Raw genomic sequence first — 10,181 nt, 5'->3', positions numbered from 1 at the left:
TACTTGCTTTAGATAACTAATCGACACACACACACAGTGTGTTTACATTCAAAATTGAATTACGGATTCTCGAATTACTTCTTATTAGTGATGACACAAAAATCAGGAAAAACAAAATTGTTGTATGCTGAAAAGCGGATAGCTTCCCAAAATGAAGCAGACTAATCCTGGGTGTGACGCTAATATTTTTATTTCTGTCGTATTCTTCTGTGCTCTCCCCTATTATAAATCTAGTAATATCGAATTGCTTCTTTTCGTAAATAAAGATTCTGCGTATCAGTTTATCTTTGTTATACTTCTCTTTTTGTTCACAATTATCTTTAAAAACAATTACATACATACATATATGCATGTGTATCGTGCATTTTACATTACAATAAATCTTTTCCCCGGGCATTCGAATCTCAACCTCAACTATTCGGCTGTCAACAACGAATGAAAACGATAGCGCCGCACATTTTTCGTTTTTTCCTCATTCCTTCTTTTTTACATTCCCACATACGATCCGTGTATTCTCGTACGATGAAACTGACCGTTAGATTCAGTTAGGTAAAAATATACAATAAAATCGCTAGACGCATTAAATACGCAATAGATACAATTCAATCATATAATTTCTCTTTAGCGTGAACATTTGTCTAAATCGTTATTGATCGTCTAATGGATCGTAGGATATTCAGAACAGGTTGAAACATTAATCACTGTTATCATGATTAATTCCAAAACTACCAGAATGATCAAAATTAGCAATTCGTTCTCTTTTTATAGAAATTTTGTAAATTCGTTAGCGTGCCTCTTTGTTTTCTCTTTGACACAAATTTTATATTTTAGTCTTAGGTAGTTTTGGTGTTGATCTCTATCGTTTATTGTGCTCTATAATATAGCAATCTATTGAAATGACATATAATTTTATGAGGAAGAGCAGATTTACATGTGACTTAATGCAAACTAGTTTCTAGCATGTTTCGCGTCTTATTTTATTATCTTACATTTTCATAAATATTTGCGCAGTGATCAATGTCCTGTCCTATGTTGCAGAAAAATTTTCCTCTTTTCTTTATGATTCTTCTATCAACAAAGTAAATACATTCGTGACAAAAATTTACAAATTTTCTACGAACATTGGGCATTAACTTTAAATTATCACACAACGTTCGAATCTCTTATTGTTAGTCGTTTGTCATTCGCAAAACACAGGTTTCTCAATCACATAAAACTCGCTTGATAAGTCTAATTCGCAAGTTATAACGGAAATAATATCCGAATACATGTAATCCAGTAATTATCTAAAGATTCATCACACGTGATCGTAATGCAAGAACCACACAGTATCTACGCGGGTGCTCGCTTTTCTCGCGAAAGATTATTAAACTAAGTACTTCGTCGAAGCTGCTTAATCTTCTAACGACCGGAGAATAATTACGACGTGTCGTGTTTGGGACCTCTTAAAATGATAAATTAATAGTACCATTTGTTTCTGATTTGTTCTCTGATTGGCAGTTGTTGCAGAGTATCACCTGGTATGACTTTCTATTTTTAACCCATAGAATCGGCAAAACGATGACGAAAATCGATAGCACATTAACACAAACACGATATTACAATCCATACGTACACATACATCGAGTATAATAATTACATTCTTCATTGTTCGTATGATAAAGAAAGCTACGCGTAAAACGCATTTCGCTAAAACAATTACTAAATAATTATATTTTCTCGTTATATTGTTATGTATTTATAAATCGTCAATTATTACTCTAAGTAATTGATAAATATTATTATCAACGCAATGACTGCCGAATAGCTACATTGTGTACGTTATCGCTTTATTAAAAACTAAGATTCTTTAATCTGTTCACGATTCGTTTAATACAATCGTCCCTCAATTTACGCGGAGTATCCGTTCAATGTGCATTCATTTTCACGTAAATTCAAAATCGCGTAAATAAAGTCTATCAGTACAAAAGAAAAAATATATATACGTATGATGACTAACACAACGTAATGTATTTTTATTCTTGTCTCATACAGCACTAACGCGTTTCAACAGAATAAATTACACTTGTTACTTTTCAAACTTCTAGGAAAATATATTTTCTGGCCGCGTAAATTGCGCTATAATCATTCGCGTAAAAAGAAAGACTCCCGTAAAAAAAAACTCGCCTAAATTAAGGGACGCTTGTGCTTTATATTGTACCATTGAATAATTATCGAAGTTTTTCCCAATATGACTGTTTATTTCATCTAAACGCTTTAATTAATTCCAACATGGCCAATAACAATCAATGATGATTATGAGGTCAGTGACAACTATAGACCTTCATAGCAGTCAACGTGTTGATTACGCATAGACCTATATAACGTATAAAATACACAATCCTCGAAGCTATCTGCGGTCCACGCGACTCTCACCGGCGTTTAGAGGATTAAATCGCCGAAATAAATACACTACTATCATTTTTCTTCGTCGGAAGAAATATGGGATAAAAGTGAGTGGCTGAGGTAGCGAAAATAAAGAAGAGAGAGAAAGATACGTGTGTTATACTATAATATGAAGATAAGGAAGTTGCAAAAAAATTTCACAATTTGGTGTTAACTTGTGCTTTTTTTCTCTCGAAATATTATTTTTTTTGCTCGAAGCAGAGTCGTGTGTCTGCTATACACTTTATACAAAAAAAAAGAGTCACGCGTTCTACCAAGAAATACAACGTTCCGTATTTTGTTAGATACTATGTGTATAATTCGTCGGTTTTTTCTTTTTCGCATCAAGTTGTGAGTATTTATAATAAATTTGATGCATTCACTCAAATAGTTTCATATTTTTTCGTCCGTTACGAACGATTTTTGCGGAAATCGAAGGAGGGATAGAGGATTCAAGGATTTGCAGACAATTGGTACCTAAGTTTATTCGATAAAGGGACGAATATGCTTTCGCTTGAATTATACGTGTAACTTTGCATTCTAACGAAACCTCTATAACACAAAATAAAAGTATTCTGGCGGTATGCACCAACATTTAAATCTCTGCGTTTTTTAATACCAACGAATGCCCTCGATGACACTGCATTTGCTACGTCGAGAGAAGCACAAACTCTTTTAGTTATCGAACAGTAAATTCATCTAATACTTCATAATACATAATCATTGTTCTCGTTTTATGAGAAAAATGACATTTATGGCTCGCCTTTGATTATTTTAAAAGGTTCAACTACGAAATACGTACCTAGAAATTTAAATTACTAATAAAACAACTTTTGAAATATTATCACGTGCGTTGCATGAATTTATATATTAATAAAATATTCCTAATAGATATTAGATTGACTTTTGATTAAAAAATAAATTTTAATATTAGTTATTTCATAACTAGCAACCAGCTATGTTTACTGTGTTAGTCATTATAAAGAAATGCAAAACGAAACATTCAAACTACAGATATCTTCTTCGATAAACATGAAAACAAATAAAACGAAAAATATTCTACTTTCGATATACAATAAAAATCTATCACCAAGTTAGTAAATTATATTATATACTCACTGAGTAATTTATATTGAACACATAAAACGCGTCTAAAGACAATATTCTTCGTAATATCAGCCAAGATTATTTATTTTTATATTATTCACAGAATAATAGAACGATCTTATTAAAATTAATTTTTTATAATTATATATACCTATGGCAGAAATCATCATGTTATTACTATATCTTGATAAAAAGATGATTTATAAGTTACCCTAAACTTTACAGATTTTCACTTGAGACAGATGTAATATTTATATTCTGACATTTAATACTTCATTATAAGATTAGTATTTTTTTATATATTATATTTCTATAGAATCGCGATAATTTTATAAATATATTGATTATGAAGAAAATACTAGAACGCATATATCCACAAGATTAATCCACAAAAATGATTGTTAGCATAAAAAGCTAAAAATGTAACAAAAAACATCACATAAATTAAATGAAGGAAACCTGCTCACATCAAGAAATATCAAAATTTATATGACTATACCTCTATATTCAAAGAGCATTATTACTTTATTAAATATTGATATAATAACAAACTATAACACTTAAAAGATTGTACTTTAAAAAAGACCTCGAACGCTATACATATAACAAAACATTAGCACTTTCATGATAAGTATGATTGACTTTTAAATTAATATATGAATATGAGTCAAGAATATCAGAAACAAAGAGTAGTATGATGCATCAATGCTGATTAGTACAAATCGTTTATTAAAAACTAATTTTTGTTTTTTTTAATACCATGTTTGTTATTGGCAGTCAACGTTATGATTTTGTAAGTGAAGATCATAAATTTAAAAGAAACTCATGATTTTATTATACGTCTATAATTACTGCATTTAGTAACATAAATGAATAAAAAACAGACAGTAAAAAGTAATATATGTTGAAGTAATTCTCACTTCTAGGAAAACTCTACATCTTTCTTTTGTATACCCGTTACCTGAACACCGCCGCTACGAAGGAAATAGAATTTAGTGAAGCAAAGGAAAAAAATAAAAAGAAAGGTCAATATAAACGTTGTTTGAATTACAGGGTCCAGAAATAAAGAGCTATAAATAGATTTTTATTGCTGTCTCTTGTAATTTTCAGTTAGAATTACACACCAAGGCTAATTTTTTTGTAAATTTTGTAAATGTATTAACGTGCTCTCTATCACTTTCAATTGTAATGTAATTATTAAAATTATAATGTACTTATATTTATAACCTCGACAACATGTAATAATAGAGAATACGATTAATTTAAATCTAAAAAAAAAACAAACAGCATCATAGCAGATATTTCTGCAAAACTAACTACTGGTCAATCTCATCGTACAAAATTTTATTTACTCCTTCGATTCTTGCTTTCCTTCAAGACCACATAAATTCGAAAAAAAATAAAAAAAGAACGAATGAAGGAAAATGTTAACAAAAACAACTCATCGCACCAAAAATAGCGTACACGTGATAAATAATTACTATAAGTAAGTTACTGCTAATGATTGCCCCAACTCGAATTAATAAATACATTCCATCATTTTTACATACTACACTCGTAAAGAAAACTTCTCCCTTCAGTAAAGGAATTAAAGAAATTCTAATAAGAAATTCGTCGTTGAAATTCTAATAAAAATAAGCTTGAAGAACGATATCATTGTTAAAGCATTGCACCTACTTTCGACATTTTTGTTCGTTGTTTCTTTATGAAAAAAAAATAAAGAGGGAAAATATGATGAAATATCGTTTCCCTCGACGTAGCAGCGAATACATACAGTGAATCACGAAACATAATCACAGCATTTACGAGGACGAAAGTGATGATTAGAAGCTTTGTACTAAATCTCACGGCTAAATCCTCGAAAAGAGACCTTGTTCGTTCCACCGAAAAGATCTCATCGTTTTCCATTTGTACTAGCAACAAACTCTAACGAGTTAGAAGTTATATATATATATATATTTATATATATTTATATCTATATAAACGAACAATCGATTTGTTGCTCGACACATGATTCTCTATTAAACACGAGAGTGGTTTCAATCAATCGGTAATCGAAATGTTCAACAAAAAGCAAAAGAACACAAAAGGAAGGAAGAAAGAAGAGATATCAGAGATTGTGGCCAAACCCTTTGAAAGAAAACATATAAATAGAACATGATTACTTGTAGAAAAAAAACAGGGAAACGTACAGAAAAGAATTGGACTAAGTAATAGAGTCGAAGATCCTGGTCAAAGACTTCCCGATTTTCTTTGATCGTTGGTACAATCAGAAAGCGGTAATTCTGCATGAAAAAATAAGCCAAGAAGATAGACTAAAATTTTGCTCGAACTCTAAAACAATCATATATTTTGATTGTATAATACTTTTAATTTCTTCGGAATACACAATGAATTTAATATTGCTCCATAGATAAAAATCAAGCGAAGGTTGACTCAGATATACCAGGCAAATATTTTAAGTCAATTTTCTCGGAAACAAAGTCCCTTCTTCGTGTAGAATCAACCCTTTACCGATTATACCACTAACTACAAAATACCTTATATGAAATGAGAACCTCTTCTCCGTGAAAGTATTAAATAGAACGTAAAAATAATAACTATATTTCTCGATTCGCGTAATACCACTGTACAGTGCTATTGTGTATTTGTTAAAATTGTTCTAAGATACCTATTTTCACTAAGGATCCGCGATACTAACATCTTCTCCGTGAAACTAAACGAACAATTCTGCGGCATAAGGTATTATTCACGAAATTACATGTCATTTGGATTATTAATGTGCTGAAAATAAAACTATAGTCCCCACACTACTAACGTTTCCGCTTATGCAACTAATCGATTACAACCCATCTTTGGCTCTTCAGGAATTCTTTCTCCTTTTTTTCCAAGATTACCTAGCAACACCTAATTCGCGGTTACGGGTTTAAAGAGGGTAGTTATCTGTGATGAAACGTGTCAAAAATATATATATATGCTATTTTATCGTTCGTGTGATCTAATACTTACGCAGAAATTGTATCGAAAAGATATCGAGGTAAGAGATTGTAGCAAGAACCTCGAGTATTTACAATTTCGAAAAGTTTCTGAAGCCACTGACATCTACCACACGATAAACGTAGTAATCTCGAGAATTGAATCAATGGGATGAATTTATCTGTTGCGTCCTTAGTGAACAGAAACTACTAAGATATTAAATATTATAAATTCGAAAGCTTTTGAAGAGAACCAAGAACTTGCGTACGTAACCAGGTACGACAAATGAAAAGATTATCTAGCATACTGGAACCGAGATTCTGGATCGATATGACATACATACAGAATCCCGTTTCCCTTTTCAAACTCTTGCTCGTATACAATGCAAGAAATATTACGCTCGTACTTTACGCACATCGATATTACATGACAAACCCTTGCTCGTATACAATGCAAGAATTATTACTCTCGTACTTTACGCACATCGATATTACACGACAAACTCTTGTTCGTATACGATGCAAGAATTATTATTCTCGTACTTTACGCACATCGATATTACACGACAAACATCCAATCATTATATGAATTATGGATTTATACCATCGATGATCTTCACAATAAAATATGCAGTGAATGTTCGCTTGTTTCGCACGATTTGTATCACAAATCAACTAAAATCCTTTGGATTCAAAAGCAAATTTTTTTGCAAAATAGTCGAATTTTTATACGTAGATACGCATATATATATAACGCAATGTAATACAATTTAGGTATACTTTATATAACACTTATTTTATACGTTTCATTCTACCGATACCTTTCCTAAACTACGCGTTATTAACGAATTTCTTTCATTCAGAAAAAAAAGTTTCCTCGAATATCAACCAAAGACCATTTCCTCGTTCGGATATACAACGGTCGATATAATAATCGACAAAAACGAAGAACAATGATTTTTCAGCTAATTTTATCCAAGTCTGAACACCACTTAGCGAAACTCGATCTTTTACTATATTAGAAATAGACGTCTCACTTCGCAATATACAGGGCTGTTGCATAAACAAATCGTTAAAATTCCCGGAGAACTCGGAACAGCCAGAGGGAAGTTTTCATTCGTTAAACGCGATTAATCCGTTCGAACAAATTTCCTCTGGATCCGTGAAAATATATTGCGGATGGCTTTCATGGAAAGCATGTCTCGACGGCGGATATAAAAAATAGAGACAAGCGCGACGATCTCGATCGGACACATTTTTGTATGGAGGCGGATGCGAGTAGCTTTGTGCTAAACCGAAACGTGTATTATAATGAATCCGTGAAAAGCCACACTGATCGAATTCCACTTTTTGTTAATTTATATAATTTCACTACATAAATTCATGATTAATGTTCAATTTTTAAATTCATTTATCACAAGAAGATGACACAAATAATAGTAAACTTTAAGGCAAATCTAAGAAACAGTGTTTATAACATCACTTTTCTATATTTTTCAACTTATAGAGTTGATCAATGCGGCTTCTTCTGAACCGCCCATATGTATACAATTTGCTCGTGCTATTAGTTCTCAATATCTTCTTTTTTTTCTTTTTTCTCTGTTCCTTTTTCTTTTTCCTAAATAATAGATTTTTGATAGCAAAATAGGAAATGATAACGTTTAACCAATTTATATTCATTATCATATAAATGCAATTAAATTCAATTTTAAAATTCAATTTTAGAATGAGAATTTCCACTTTTCCGTCCTTGTAACTACAGTAGCTCACAATAATATTTGAACACTTATGGAAACTTTTTGTGAATATATTGTATGTTTTATAAAAAAACATTTTGAAATTTTATTAACATTGTAATGAGACACGACTATTGCGGTTATTAACAAGACGCAATAAGTAATGAGACTATCTTTAGTACTAACTGTATGTTTAAAACCATGATTCATGTTGCATAGTAATTTTTTATTAAGTGTTATGTTTGCAAGAAATGTCTTGTTACTTTTATATATAGTTTTGGATTAATTTGGTTTTCAAATTTTAGAAATGCAATCACGATACTGGTGTCACTACAATGATAGTGAAATTTTAAAAAGTTTTGTATATCGCACATAATATATTCATAAAAATACTACTGTACATTCTTTGTATTAGGGCTGTACATGCTTATTATGTAAAAACCATGTCAGATTAAAGAAATTTGTTCATTATATTGCCAATAAAAAGTAGTAAAATTTTGATCTTCTCTATTCTCTTTCTCCAGAAAGTTTCATATCATTTATAAATAAAGATTCTTGGAACTAATAACGTGAAAATCCTTTAACAGTACGAATCGCAGTCGCCGTATTAAAGAAGTATTCAAAGTGCTTAAATTACCGGTGAATGGCTACGAATCGATTCGTCCGTTTCATTTGAATTTCATTGATCGTAATAAAAAGCTAGAACACTTCTCGTATGCACCACACGGACAACGTACAACGCATTCTCGTTCGACTCGACGTCGATGTAAGGCAGTCGGAACAGAAATCGATATATGTGTTTCATTTTTTTTCTCATTTTTTCTTGTTTTGATTTTCCTTTAGATATCTATGTGTATGTATGTATATATATATATATATATATATTTATATATACATGGTGCATCACAATATGTGGAACCCACTGCAGGAGTGAACAGGCGGCACAAAAACAATGAAAAAAGTTCTCATATGGACATGAGTCCGATCTGGCTTTCTTTCGAATTTATAGCCACTTTAACATTTCAATAATCCGCAACTGTTCAATGAAATGACTACCTTCGTTGTGTCAAAGAATTTCGCAATTTTTCAAAAATTCCACGTGTATGTCGAATAATACAGATCGCGGGTGGCCATTAAGTATGGACCATCTTCAATGAAGATAGGCAGTTATGGATTTAAAACGAAAAATGGCTATAAATTTGAAACAAGGTCAGATAAAACATATGTTGAGATGAACCCTTCTCATTGTTTTTATGCCTTCTGTCCACTCTTGAAGTAGGCCCCATATGATATACTTTGTATATAGAAGTTTTTTTGTCTTATTTTAACACTTAGCCAACCGAATAGGGAGATCTCCCCTCTGTGAAGAACATCGTTGCGTGACCGAACCGAGAGATCTCCCTTTTTTACTTTAGCAACGTGTTTTTTTTTTTTTTTTGTTATTATCAGTTACTGTTTACCTGGAATTGTTCCCAATTAATTGCGCCACTTTTTCTACTTTTATAAAGTACGGTATATAATAAAATACACCAATTTAGTGGTGTTAAAGTTAATTAACAAGTTACACTATCAATTATAACTAAATAAAGTTATAATCAAACGATACTACACTGCAAAAAAATATTAAAATGTATTATAAATTTTTAATTTCACGGTCAACTCGTTTTATCTTTAATGTTTTTAATTTTACCTATATTTTTTTATACTTTTAATATATACTTTTAATTTAATATTTTGTATAAACAATATGTGAAATAAGTAAAATCATTACCGCGAAAAATAATTAACCATTTAAATAACTTTTAGACTTCTTTGTTTTTTAAGTAGTGAATATTAGTCCTTGATACTTGGAAAAATGCACGATGGACAGCGTATAGGTTGGCTTGTCCGAGCGCGGTGGAAACGTATAGCTCGCTGCGGAGCGCGCGGTTGGCTGAGT

The sequence above is a fragment of the Bombus pyrosoma genome, linkage group LG2, assembly GCF_014825855.1.
Source record: "Bombus pyrosoma isolate SC7728 linkage group LG2, ASM1482585v1, whole genome shotgun sequence".
NCBI lineage: Eukaryota > Metazoa > Arthropoda > Insecta > Hymenoptera > Apidae > Bombus > Bombus pyrosoma.
This window is presented reverse-complemented; position numbering follows the sequence as displayed.